The 14,235-nt window shown below is 44.3% G+C and overlaps 1 protein-coding gene and 12 non-coding genes across 19 annotated transcripts in view; all 13 read right to left on the bottom strand.

The window, feature by feature from the left end:
• The window catches only part of itpr3 (inositol 1,4,5-trisphosphate receptor, type 3), a 155,683-nt gene that overhangs the window by 66,148 nt on the left and 75,300 nt on the right, over positions 1–14,235 (bottom strand). The gene's annotated exons all lie outside the window — the stretch shown is intronic.
• On the bottom strand, positions 481–553 carry trnak-uuu. Its single transcript has one exon. It is a non-coding gene; the product is annotated as a tRNA-Lys (tRNA).
• trnak-uuu lies at positions 1,517–1,589 on the bottom strand. The gene has a single exon. It is a non-coding gene; the product is annotated as a tRNA-Lys (tRNA).
• trnak-uuu lies at positions 2,818–2,890 on the bottom strand. The gene has a single exon. It is a non-coding gene; the product is annotated as a tRNA-Lys (tRNA).
• On the bottom strand, positions 3,855–3,927 carry trnak-uuu. Its single transcript has one exon. It is a non-coding gene; the product is annotated as a tRNA-Lys (tRNA).
• Positions 5,156–5,228, bottom strand: trnak-uuu. The gene has a single exon. It is a non-coding gene; the product is annotated as a tRNA-Lys (tRNA).
• trnak-uuu lies at positions 6,192–6,264 on the bottom strand. Its single transcript has one exon. It is a non-coding gene; the product is annotated as a tRNA-Lys (tRNA).
• Positions 7,493–7,565, bottom strand: trnak-uuu. Its single transcript has one exon. It is a non-coding gene; the product is annotated as a tRNA-Lys (tRNA).
• Positions 8,528–8,600, bottom strand: trnak-uuu. Its single transcript has one exon. It is a non-coding gene; the product is annotated as a tRNA-Lys (tRNA).
• trnak-uuu lies at positions 9,828–9,900 on the bottom strand. Its single transcript has one exon. It is a non-coding gene; the product is annotated as a tRNA-Lys (tRNA).
• Positions 10,865–10,937, bottom strand: trnak-uuu. The gene has a single exon. It is a non-coding gene; the product is annotated as a tRNA-Lys (tRNA).
• trnak-uuu lies at positions 11,901–11,973 on the bottom strand. The gene has a single exon. It is a non-coding gene; the product is annotated as a tRNA-Lys (tRNA).
• Positions 13,202–13,274, bottom strand: trnak-uuu. The gene has a single exon. It is a non-coding gene; the product is annotated as a tRNA-Lys (tRNA).

The raw sequence follows: 14,235 nt of genomic DNA, 5'->3' as shown, positions 1-14,235 counted from the left end.
GGCAGTTAGAACACAATATATGTATAATCTTTACTTCGCCAGGCAGTCATAGCACAGTCTGACATGTTCATCAGTCTGACAAAAAGCCCATTAAAAAGACTTCCAGGGAGCCTGTTTTTTTGGTGGAGCTAAACTGGCATGGTTACCATAACACTGGGTAAGTGCAGAACTTGTTGTTCTTCTGGCTCTTTTGACAATTAACAATGAGCGCCAGGTCCATTACAATATTCATCCAGACTGCGAAGGGTCAACCCTGATTTGCACGTAGCCTGGGAAAACCCCAACGGCTTGCAATCAGATTTGTTATCTGACCAGCAGAGGCACAAACATGTGGATGAAAGTGTCCTAATGACTAGGGTAAAGCGGACCTGCTAGACTTGTGGACATAACGTGCATGTTCGCGGGAAGTCTGCAAGTTCCGTTTGAATGCATCACACTTCCATCCACGAATGATGACGATAGCAGGCACAATAAACGAGTCGCCTGAACAGGGACTTGAACCCTGGACCCTCAGATTAAAAGTCTGATGCTCTACCGACTGAGCTACCCAGGCTTCAAAAAGCAGCGCTCTCGATGAAACAGTCTCGCTAACTCCTAATCCCAATTTACATACTAATACACCAATAGTGCACTTTCTTGGCAGTTAGTACAAAAGACATTTACAATCGTTACTTCACCAGGCAGTCATAGCACAGTCTGACATGTTCATCAAAGTCCACAAAAAGAACATTAAAAAACTGTTATGGTTATCATAACACTGCGCAAAAGTTGTTGTTCTTCTGGCACGTGGACAGTTAACAATGAGCTCAAGGTCCACTACCACCTTATACCAGACTGGAAAGGGTCAACCCTGATTTGCATGTAGCCTGGGAAAACCCCAACGGCTTGCAATCAGATTTATGATCTGACCAGCAGAGGCACAAATATGTGGATGAAAGTGTCCTAATGACTAGGGTAAAGTAAACGGTCCTAATGCATCATACTTCCATCCATGAATGACGACGACAACAGGCACAATAAACTAGTCGCCTCTCTTGGCAGTTAGAACACAATATATGTATAATCTTTACTTCGCCAGGCAGTCATAGCACAGTCTGACATGTTCATCAGTCTGACAAAAAGCCCATTAAAAAGACTTCCAGGGAGCCTGTTTTTTTGGTGGAGCTAAACTGGCATGGTTACCATAACACTGGGTAAGTGCAGAACTTGTTGTTCTTCTGGCTCTTTTGACAATTAACAATGAGCGCCAGGTCCATTACAATATTCATCCAGACTGCGAAGGGTCAACCCTGATTTGCACGTAGCCTGGGAAAACCCCAACGGCTTGCAATCAGATTTGTTATCTGACCAGCAGAGGCACAAACATGTGGATGAAAGTGTCCTAATGACTAGGGTAAAGCGGACCTGCTAGACTTGTGGACATAACGTGCATGTTCGCGGGAAGTCTGCAAGTTCCGTTTGAATGCATCACACTTCCATCCACGAATGATGACGATAGCAGGCACAATAAACGAGTCGCCTGAACAGGGACTTGAACCCTGGACCCTCAGATTAAAAGTCTGATGCTCTACCGACTGAGCTACCCAGGCTTCAAAAAGCAGCGCTCTCGATGAAACAGTCTCGCTAACTCCTAATCCCAATTTACATACTAATACACCAATAGTGCACTTTCTTGGCAGTTAGTACAAAAGACATTTACAATCGTTACTTCACCAGGCAGTCATAGCACAGTCTGACATGTTCATCAAAGTCCGACAAAAAGAACATTAAAAAACTGTTATGGTTATCATAACACTGCGCAAAAGTTGTTGTTCTTCTGGCACGTGGACAGTTAACAATGAGCTCAAGGTCCACTACCACCTTATACCAGACTGGAAAGGGTCAACCCTGATTTGCATGTAGCCTGGGAAAACCCCAACGGCTTGCAATCAGATTTATGATCTGACCAGCAGAGGCACAAATATGTGGATACTTCACCAGGCAGTCATAGCACAGTCTGACATGTTCATCAAAGTCCGACAAAAAGAACATTAAAAAACTGTTATGGTTATCATAACACTGCGCAAAAGTTGTTGTTCTTCTGGCACGTGGACAGTTAACAATGAGCTCAAGGTCCGCTACCACCTTATACCAGACTGGAAAGGGTCAACCCTGATTTGCATGTAGCCTGGGAAAACCCCAACGGCTTGCAATCAGATTTATGATCTGACCAGCAGAGGCACAAATATGTGGATGAAAGTGTCCTAATGACTAGGGTAAAGTAAACGGTCCTAATGCATCATACTTCCATCCATGAATGACGACGACAACAGGCACAATAAACTAGTCGCCTCTCTTGGCAGTTAGAACACAATATATGTATAATCTTTACTTCGCCAGGCAGTCATAGCACAGTCTGACATGTTCATCAGTCTGACAAAAAGCCCATTAAAAAGACTTCCAGGGAGCCTGTTTTTTTGGTGGAGCTAAACTGGCATGGTTACCATAACACTGGGTAAGTGCAGAACTTGTTGTTCTTCTGGCTCTTTTGACAATTAACAATGAGCGCCAGGTCCATTACAATATTCATCCAGACTGCGAAGGGTCAACCCTGATTTGCACGTAGCCTGGGAAAACCCCAACGGCTTGCAATCAGATTTGTTATCTGACCAGCAGAGGCACAAACATGTGGATGAAAGTGTCCTAATGACTAGGGTAAAGCGGACCTGCTAGACTTGTGGACATAACGTGCATGTTCGCGGGAAGTCTGCAAGTTCCGTTTGAATGCATCACACTTCCATCCACGAATGATGACGATAGCAGGCACAATAAACGAGTCGCCTGAACAGGGACTTGAACCCTGGACCCTCAGATTAAAAGTCTGATGCTCTACCGACTGAGCTACCCAGGCTTCAAAAAGCAGCGCTCTCGATGAAACAGTCTCGCTAACTCCTAATCCCAATTTACATACTAATACACCAATAGTGCACTTTCTTGGCAGTTAGTACAAAAGACATTTACAATCGTTACTTCACCAGGCAGTCATAGCACAGTCTGACATGTTCATCAAAGTCCAACAAAAAGAACATTAAAAAACTGTTATGGTTATCATAACACTGCGCAAAAGTTGTTGTTCTTCTGGCACGTGGACAGTTAACAATGAGCTCAAGGTCCGCTACCACCTTATACCAGACTGGAAAGGGTCAACCCTGATTTGCATGTAGCCTGGGAAAACCCCAACGGCTTGCAATCAGATTTATGATCTGACCAGCAGAGGCACAAATATGTGGATGAAAGTGTCCTAATGACTAGGGTAAAGTAAACGGTCCTAATGCATCATACTTCCATCCATGAATGACGACGACAACAGGCACAATAAACTAGTCGCCTCTCTTGGCAGTTAGAACACAATATATGTATAATCTTTACTTCGCCAGGCAGTCATAGCACAGTCTGACATGTTCATCAGTCTGACAAAAAGCCCATTAAAAAGACTTCCAGGGAGCCTGTTTTTTTGGTGGAGCTAAACTGGCATGGTTACCATAACACTGGGTAAGTGCAGAACTTGTTGTTCTTCTGGCTCTTTTGACAATTAACAATGAGCGCCAGGTCCATTACAATATTCATCCAGACTGCGAAGGGTCAACCCTGATTTGCACGTAGCCTGGGAAAACCCCAACGGCTTGCAATCAGATTTGTTATCTGACCAGCAGAGGCACAAACATGTGGATGAAAGTGTCCTAATGACTAGGGTAAAGCGGACCTGCTAGACTTGTGGACATAACGTGCATGTTCGCGGGAAGTCTGCAAGTTCCGTTTGAATGCATCACACTTCCATCCACGAATGATGACGATAGCAGGCACAATAAACGAGTCGCCTGAACAGGGACTTGAACCCTGGACCCTCAGATTAAAAGTCTGATGCTCTACCGACTGAGCTACCCAGGCTTCAAAAAGCAGCGCTCTCGATGAAACAGTCTCGCTAACTCCTAATCCCAATTTACATACTAATACACCAATAGTGCACTTTCTTGGCAGTTAGTACAAAAGACATTTACAATCGTTACTTCACCAGGCAGTCATAGCACAGTCTGACATGTTCATCAAAGTCCGACAAAAAGAACATTAAAAAACTGTTATGGTTATCATAACACTGCGCAAAAGTTGTTGTTCTTCTGGCACGTGGACAGTTAACAATGAGCTCAAGGTCCACTACCACCTTATACCAGACTGGAAAGGGTCAACCCTGATTTGCATGTAGCCTGGGAAAACCCCAACGGCTTGCAATCAGATTTATGATCTGACCAGCAGAGGCACAAATATGTGGATACTTCACCAGGCAGTCATAGCACAGTCTGACATGTTCATCAAAGTCCGACAAAAAGAACATTAAAAAACTGTTATGGTTATCATAACACTGCGCAAAAGTTGTTGTTCTTCTGGCACGTGGACAGTTAACAATGAGCTCAAGGTCCGCTACCACCTTATACCAGACTGGAAAGGGTCAACCCTGATTTGCATGTAGCCTGGGAAAACCCCAACGGCTTGCAATCAGATTTATGATCTGACCAGCAGAGGCACAAATATGTGGATGAAAGTGTCCTAATGACTAGGGTAAAGTAAACGGTCCTAATGCATCATACTTCCATCCATGAATGACGACGACAACAGGCACAATAAACTAGTCGCCTCTCTTGGCAGTTAGAACACAATATATGTATAATCTTTACTTCGCCAGGCAGTCATAGCACAGTCTGACATGTTCATCAGTCTGACAAAAAGCCCATTAAAAAGACTTCCAGGGAGCCTGTTTTTTTGGTGGAGCTAAACTGGCATGGTTACCATAACACTGGGTAAGTGCAGAACTTGTTGTTCTTCTGGCTCTTTTGACAATTAACAATGAGCGCCAGGTCCATTACAATATTCATCCAGACTGCGAAGGGTCAACCCTGATTTGCACGTAGCCTGGGAAAACCCCAACGGCTTGCAATCAGATTTGTTATCTGACCAGCAGAGGCACAAACATGTGGATGAAAGTGTCCTAATGACTAGGGTAAAGCGGACCTGCTAGACTTGTGGACATAACGTGCATGTTCGCGGGAAGTCTGCAAGTTCCGTTTGAATGCATCACACTTCCATCCACGAATGATGACGATAGCAGGCACAATAAACGAGTCGCCTGAACAGGGACTTGAACCCTGGACCCTCAGATTAAAAGTCTGATGCTCTACCGACTGAGCTACCCAGGCTTCAAAAAGCAGCGCTCTCGATGAAACAGTCTCGCTAACTCCTAATCCCAATTTACATACTAATACACCAATAGTGCACTTTCTTGGCAGTTAGTACAAAAGACATTTACAATCGTTACTTCACCAGGCAGTCATAGCACAGTCTGACATGTTCATCAAAGTCCAACAAAAAGAACATTAAAAAACTGTTATGGTTATCATAACACTGCGCAAAAGTTGTTGTTCTTCTGGCACGTGGACAGTTAACAATGAGCTCAAGGTCCACTACCACCTTATACCAGACTGGAAAGGGTCAACCCTGATTTGCATGTAGCCTGGGAAAACCCCAACGGCTTGCAATCAGATTTATGATCTGACCAGCAGAGGCACAAATATGTGGATGAAAGTGTCCTAATGACTAGGGTAAAGTAAACGGTCCTAATGCATCATACTTCCATCCATGAATGACGACGACAACAGGCACAATAAACTAGTCGCCTCTCTTGGCAGTTAGAACACAATATATGTATAATCTTTACTTCGCCAGGCAGTCATAGCACAGTCTGACATGTTCATCAGTCTGACAAAAAGCCCATTAAAAAGACTTCCAGGGAGCCTGTTTTTTTGGTGGAGCTAAACTGGCATGGTTACCATAACACTGGGTAAGTGCAGAACTTGTTGTTCTTCTGGCTCTTTTGACAATTAACAATGAGCGCCAGGTCCATTACAATATTCATCCAGACTGCGAAGGGTCACCCTGATTTGCACGTAGCCTGGGAAAACCCCAACGGCTTGCAATCAGATTTGTTATCTGACCAGCAGAGGCACAAACATGTGGATGAAAGTGTCCTAATGACTAGGGTAAAGCGGACCTGCTAGACTTGTGGACATAACGTGCATGTTCGCGGGAAGTCTGCAAGTTCCGTTTGAATGCATCACACTTCCATCCACGAATGATGACGATAGCAGGCACAATAAACGAGTCGCCTGAACAGGGACTTGAACCCTGGACCCTCAGATTAAAAGTCTGATGCTCTACCGACTGAGCTACCCAGGCTTCAAAAAGCAGCGCTCTCGATGAAACAGTCTCGCTAACTCCTAATCCCAATTTACATACTAATACACCAATAGTGCACTTTCTTGGCAGTTAGTACAAAAGACATTTACAATCGTTACTTCACCAGGCAGTCATAGCACAGTCTGACATGTTCATCAAAGTCCAACAAAAAGAACATTAAAAAACTGTTATGGTTATCATAACACTGCGCAAAAGTTGTTGTTCTTCTGGCACGTGGACAGTTAACAATGAGCTCAAGGTCCACTACCACCTTATACCAGACTGGAAAGGGTCAACCCTGATTTGCATGTAGCCTGGGAAAACCCCAACGGCTTGCAATCAGATTTATGATCTGACCAGCAGAGGCACAAATATGTGGATACTTCACCAGGCAGTCATAGCACAGTCTGACATGTTCATCAAAGTCCGACAAAAAGAACATTAAAAAACTGTTATGGTTATCATAACACTGCGCAAAAGTTGTTGTTCTTCTGGCACGTGGACAGTTAACAATGAGCTCAAGGTCCGCTACCACCTTATACCAGACTGGAAAGGGTCAACCCTGATTTGCATGTAGCCTGGGAAAACCCCAACGGCTTGCAATCAGATTTATGATCTGACCAGCAGAGGCACAAATATGTGGATGAAAGTGTCCTAATGACTAGGGTAAAGTAAACGGTCCTAATGCATCATACTTCCATCCATGAATGACGACGACAACAGGCACAATAAACTAGTCGCCTCTCTTGGCAGTTAGAACACAATATATGTATAATCTTTACTTCGCCAGGCAGTCATAGCACAGTCTGACATGTTCATCAGTCTGACAAAAAGCCCATTAAAAAGACTTCCAGGGAGCCTGTTTTTTTGGTGGAGCTAAACTGGCATGGTTACCATAACACTGGGTAAGTGCAGAACTTGTTGTTCTTCTGGCTCTTTTGACAATTAACAATGAGCGCCAGGTCCATTACAATATTCATCCAGACTGCGAAGGGTCAACCCTGATTTGCACGTAGCCTGGGAAAACCCCAACGGCTTGCAATCAGATTTGTTATCTGACCAGCAGAGGCACAAACATGTGGATGAAAGTGTCCTAATGACTAGGGTAAAGCGGACCTGCTAGACTTGTGGACATAACGTGCATGTTCGCGGGAAGTCTGCAAGTTCCGTTTGAATGCATCACACTTCCATCCACGAATGATGACGATAGCAGGCACAATAAACGAGTCGCCTGAACAGGGACTTGAACCCTGGACCCTCAGATTAAAAGTCTGATGCTCTACCGACTGAGCTACCCAGGCTTCAAAAAGCAGCGCTCTCGATGAAACAGTCTCGCTAACTCCTAATCCCAATTTACATACTAATACACCAATAGTGCACTTTCTTGGCAGTTAGTACAAAAGACATTTACAATCGTTACTTCACCAGGCAGTCATAGCACAGTCTGACATGTTCATCAAAGTCCACAAAAAGAACATTAAAAAACTGTTATGGTTATCATAACACTGCGCAAAAGTTGTTGTTCTTCTGGCACGTGGACAGTTAACAATGAGCTCAAGGTCCACTACCACCTTATACCAGACTGGAAAGGGTCAACCCTGATTTGCATGTAGCCTGGGAAAACCCCAACGGCTTGCAATCAGATTTATGATCTGACCAGCAGAGGCACAAATATGTGGATGAAAGTGTCCTAATGACTAGGGTAAAGTAAACGGTCCTAATGCATCATACTTCCATCCATGAATGACGACGACAACAGGCACAATAAACTAGTCGCCTCTCTTGGCAGTTAGAACACAATATATGTATAATCTTTACTTCGCCAGGCAGTCATAGCACAGTCTGACATGTTCATCAGTCTGACAAAAAGCCCATTAAAAAGACTTCCAGGGAGCCTGTTTTTTTGGTGGAGCTAAACTGGCATGGTTACCATAACACTGGGTAAGTGCAGAACTTGTTGTTCTTCTGGCTCTTTTGACAATTAACAATGAGCGCCAGGTCCATTACAATATTCATCCAGACTGCGAAGGGTCACCCTGATTTGCACGTAGCCTGGGAAAACCCCAACGGCTTGCAATCAGATTTGTTATCTGACCAGCAGAGGCACAAACATGTGGATGAAAGTGTCCTAATGACTAGGGTAAAGCGGACCTGCTAGACTTGTGGACGTAACGTGCATGTTCGCGGGAAGTCTGCAAGTTCCGTTTGAATGCATCACACTTCCATCCACGAATGATGACGATAGCAGGCACAATAAACGAGTCGCCTGAACAGGGACTTGAACCCTGGACCCTCAGATTAAAAGTCTGATGCTCTACCGACTGAGCTACCCAGGCTTCAAAAAGCAGCGCTCTCGATGAAACAGTCTCGCTAACTCCTAATCCCAATTTACATACTAATACACCAATAGTGCACTTTCTTGGCAGTTAGTACAAAAGACATTTACAATCGTTACTTCACCAGGCAGTCATAGCACAGTCTGACATGTTCATCAAAGTCCGACAAAAAGAACATTAAAAAACTGTTATGGTTATCATAACACTGCGCAAAAGTTGTTGTTCTTCTGGCACGTGGACAGTTAACAATGAGCTCAAGGTCCACTACCACCTTGTACCAGACTGGAAAGGGTCAACCCTGATTTGCATGTAGCCTGGGAAAACCCCAACGGCTTGCAATCAGATTTATGATCTGACCAGCAGAGGCACAAATATGTGGATACTTCACCAGGCAGTCATAGCACAGTCTGACATGTTCATCAAAGTCCGACAAAAAGAACATTAAAAAACTGTTATGGTTATCATAACACTGCGCAAAAGTTGTTGTTCTTCTGGCACGTGGACAGTTAACAATGAGCTCAAGGTCCGCTACCACCTTATACCAGACTGGAAAGGGTCAACCCTGATTTGCATGTAGCCTGGGAAAACCCCAACGGCTTGCAATCAGATTTATGATCTGACCAGCAGAGGCACAAATATGTGGATGAAAGTGTCCTAATGACTAGGGTAAAGTAAACGGTCCTAATGCATCATACTTCCATCCATGAATGACGACGACAACAGGCACAATAAACTAGTCGCCTCTCTTGGCAGTTAGAACACAATATATGTATAATCTTTACTTCGCCAGGCAGTCATAGCACAGTCTGACATGTTCATCAGTCTGACAAAAAGCCCATTAAAAAGACTTCCAGGGAGCCTGTTTTTTTGGTGGAGCTAAACTGGCATGGTTACCATAACACTGGGTAAGTGCAGAACTTGTTGTTCTTCTGGCTCTTTTGACAATTAACAATGAGCGCCAGGTCCATTACAATATTCATCCAGACTGCGAAGGGTCACCCTGATTTGCACGTAGCCTGGGAAAACCCCAACGGCTTGCAATCAGATTTGTTATCTGACCAGCAGAGGCACAAACATGTGGATGAAAGTGTCCTAATGACTAGGGTAAAGCGGACCTGCTAGACTTGTGGACATAACGTGCATGTTCGCGGGAAGTCTGCAAGTTCCGTTTGAATGCATCACACTTCCATCCACGAATGATGACGATAGCAGGCACAATAAACGAGTCGCCTGAACAGGGACTTGAACCCTGGACCCTCAGATTAAAAGTCTGATGCTCTACCGACTGAGCTACCCAGGCTTCAAAAAGCAGCGCTCTCGATGAAACAGTCTCGCTAACTCCTAATCCCAATTTACATACTAATACACCAATAGTGCACTTTCTTGGCAGTTAGTACAAAAGACATTTACAATCGTTACTTCACCAGGCAGTCATAGCACAGTCTGACATGTTCATCAAAGTCCAACAAAAAGAACATTAAAAAACTGTTATGGTTATCATAACACTGCGCAAAAGTTGTTGTTCTTCTGGCACGTGGACAGTTAACAATGAGCTCAAGGTCCACTACCACCTTATACCAGACTGGAAAGGGTCAACCCTGATTTGCATGTAGCCTGGGAAAACCCCAACGGCTTGCAATCAGATTTATGATCTGACCAGCAGAGGCACAAATATGTGGATGAAAGTGTCCTAATGACTAGGGTAAAGTAAACGGTCCTAATGCATCATACTTCCATCCATGAATGACGACGACAACAGGCACAATAAACTAGTCGCCTCTCTTGGCAGTTAGAACACAATATATGTATAATCTTTACTTCGCCAGGCAGTCATAGCACAGTCTGACATGTTCATCAGTCTGACAAAAAGCCCATTAAAAAGACTTCCAGGGAGCCTGTTTTTTTGGTGGAGCTAAACTGGCATGGTTACCATAACACTGGGTAAGTGCAGAACTTGTTGTTCTTCTGGCTCTTTTGACAATTAACAATGAGCGCCAGGTCCATTACAATATTCATCCAGACTGCGAAGGGTCAACCCTGATTTGCACGTAGCCTGGGAAAACCCCAACGGCTTGCAATCAGATTTGTTATCTGACCAGCAGAGGCACAAACATGTGGATGAAAGTGTCCTAATGACTAGGGTAAAGCGGACCTGCTAGACTTGTGGACATAACGTGCATGTTCGCGGGAAGTCTGCAAGTTCCGTTTGAATGCATCACACTTCCATCCACGAATGATGACGATAGCAGGCACAATAAACGAGTCGCCTGAACAGGGACTTGAACCCTGGACCCTCAGATTAAAAGTCTGATGCTCTACCGACTGAGCTACCCAGGCTTCAAAAAGCAGCGCTCTCGATGAAACAGTCTCGCTAACTCCTAATCCCAATTTACATACTAATACACCAATAGTGCACTTTCTTGGCAGTTAGTACAAAAGACATTTACAATCGTTACTTCACCAGGCAGTCATAGCACAGTCTGACATGTTCATCAAAGTCCGACAAAAAGAACATTAAAAAACTGTTATGGTTATCATAACACTGCGCAAAAGTTGTTGTTCTTCTGGCACGTGGACAGTTAACAATGAGCTCAAGGTCCACTACCACCTTATACCAGACTGGAAAGGGTCAACCCTGATTTGCATGTAGCCTGGGAAAACCCCAACGGCTTGCAATCAGATTTATGATCTGACCAGCAGAGGCACAAATATGTGGATGAAAGTGTCCTAATGACTAGGGTAAAGTAAACGGTCCTAATGCATCATACTTCCATCCATGAATGACGACGACAACAGGCACAATAAACTAGTCGCCTTTCTTGGCAGTTAGAACACAATATATGTATAATCTTTACTTCGCCAGGCAGTCATAGCACAGTCTGACATGTTCATCAGTCTGACAAAAAGCCCATTAAAAAGACTTCCAGGGAGCCTGTTTTTTTGGTGGAGCTAAACTGGCATGGTTACCATAACACTGGGTAAGTGCAGAACTTGTTGTTCTTCTGGCTCTTTTGACAATTAACAATGAGCGCCAGGTCCATTACAATATTCATCCAGACTGCGAAGGGTCGACCCTGATTTGCACGTAGCCTGGGAAAACCCCAAGGCTTGCAATCAGATTTGTTATCTGACCAGCAGAGGCACAAACATGTGGATGAAAGTGTCCTAATGACTAGGGTAAAGCGGACCTGCTAGACTTGTGGACGTAACGTGCATGTTCGCGGGAAGTCTGCAAGTTCCGTTTGAATGCATCACACTTCCATCCACGAATGATGACGATAGCAGGCACAATAAACGAGTCGCCTGAACAGGGACTTGAACCCTGGACCCTCAGATTAAAAGTCTGATGCTCTACCGACTGAGCTACCCAGGCTTCAAAAAGCAGCGCTCTCGATGAAACAGTCTCGCTAACTCCTAATCCCAATTTACATACTAATACACCAATAGTGCACTTTCTTGGCAGTTAGTACAAAAGACATTTACAATCGTTACTTCACCAGGCAGTCATAGCACAGTCTGACATGTTCATCAAAGTCCGACAAAAAGAACATTAAAAAACTGTTATGGTTATCATAACACTGCGCAAAAGTTGTTGTTCTTCTGGCACGTGGACAGTTAACAATGAGCTCAAGGTCCACTACCACCTTGTACCAGACTGGAAAGGGTCAACCCTGATTTGCATGTAGCCTGGGAAAACCCCAACGGCTTGCAATCAGATTTATGATCTGACCAGCAGAGGCACAAATATGTGGATACTTCACCAGGCAGTCATAGCACAGTCTGACATGTTCATCAAAGTCCGACAAAAAGAACATTAAAAAACTGTTATGGTTATCATAACACTGCGCAAAAGTTGTTGTTCTTCTGGCACGTGGACAGTTAACAATGAGCTCAAGGTCCACTACCACCTTATACCAGACTGGAAAGGGTCAACCCTGATTTGCATGTAGCCTGGGAAAACCCCAACGGCTTGCAATCAGATTTATGATCTGACCAGCAGAGGCACAAATATGTGGATGAAAGTGTCCTAATGACTAGGGTAAAGTAAACGGTCCTAATGCATCATACTTCCATCCATGAATGACGACGACAACAGGCACAATAAACTAGTCGCCTTTCTTGGCAGTTAGAACACAATATATGTATAATCTTTACTTCGCCAGGCAGTCATAGCACAGTCTGACATGTTCATCAGTCTGACAAAAAGCCCATTAAAAAGACTTCCAGGGAGCCTGTTTTTTTGGTGGAGCTAAACTGGCATGGTTACCATAACACTGGGTAAGTGCAGAACTTGTTGTTCTTCTGGCTCTTTTGACAATTAACAATGAGCGCCAGGTCCATTACAATATTCATCCAGACTGCGAAGGGTCAACCCTGATTTGCACGTAGCCTGGGAAAACCCCAACGGCTTGCAATCAGATTTGTTATCTGACCAGCAGAGGCACAAACATGTGGATGAAAGTGTCCTAATGACTAGGGTAAAGCGGACCTGCTAGACTTGTGGACATAACGTGCATGTTCGCGGGAAGTCTGCAAGTTCCGTTTGAATGCATCACACTTCCATCCACGAATGATGACGATAGCAGGCACAATAAACGAGTCGCCTGAACAGGGACTTGAACCCTGGACCCTCAGATTAAAAGTCTGATGCTCTACCGACTGAGCTACCCAGGCTTCAAAAAGCAGCGCTCTCGATGAAACAGTCTCGCTAACTCCTAATCCCAATTTACATACTAATACACCAATAGTGCACTTTCTTGGCAGTTAGTACAAAAGACATTTACAATCGTTACTTCACCAGGCAGTCATAGCACAGTCTGACATGTTCATCAAAGTCCGACAAAAAGAACATTAAAAAACTGTTATGGTTATCATAACACTGCGCAAAAGTTGTTGTTCTTCTGGCACGTGGACAGTTAACAATGAGCTCAAGGTCCACTACCACCTTATACCAGACTGGAAAGGGTCAACCCTGATTTGCATGTAGCCTGGGAAAACCCCAACGGCTTGCAATCAGATTTATGATCTGACCAGCAGAGGCACAAATATGTGGATGAAAGTGTCCTAATGACTAGGGTAAAGTAAACGGTCCTAATGCATCATACTTCCATCCATGAATGACGACGACAACAGGCACAATAAACTAGTCGCCTTTCTTGGCAGTTAGAACACAATATATGTATAATCTTTACTTCGCCAGGCAGTCATAGCACAGTCTGACATGTTCATCAGTCTGACAAAAAGCCCATTAAAAAGACTTCCAGGGAGCCTGTTTTTTTGGTGGAGCTAAACTGGCATGGTTACCATAACACTGGGTAAGTGCAGAACTTGTTGTTCTTCTGGCTCTTTTGACAATTAACAATGAGCGCCAGGTCCATTACAATATTCATCCAGACTGCGAAGGGTCGACCCTGATTTGCACGTAGCCTGGGAAAACCCCAAAGGCTTGCAATCAGATTTGTTATCTGACCAGCAGAGGCACAAACATGTGGATGAAAGTGTCCTAATGACTAGGGTAAAGCGGACCTGCTAGACTTGTGGACGTAACGTGCATGTTCGCGGGAAGTCTGCAAGTTCCGTTTGAATGCATCACACTTCCATCCACGAATGATGACGATAGCAGGCACAATAAACG

Source organism: Micropterus salmoides, unplaced genomic scaffold, assembly GCF_014851395.1.
Source record: "Micropterus salmoides isolate LMB-PRFRI ecotype aquatic unplaced genomic scaffold, ASM1485139v1 Ms_hic_scaffold_16, whole genome shotgun sequence".
NCBI lineage: Eukaryota > Metazoa > Chordata > Actinopteri > Centrarchiformes > Centrarchidae > Micropterus > Micropterus salmoides.
Note: the sequence above shows the minus strand (reverse complement) of the source record. Positions and strands in the feature narration are given on the sequence as shown.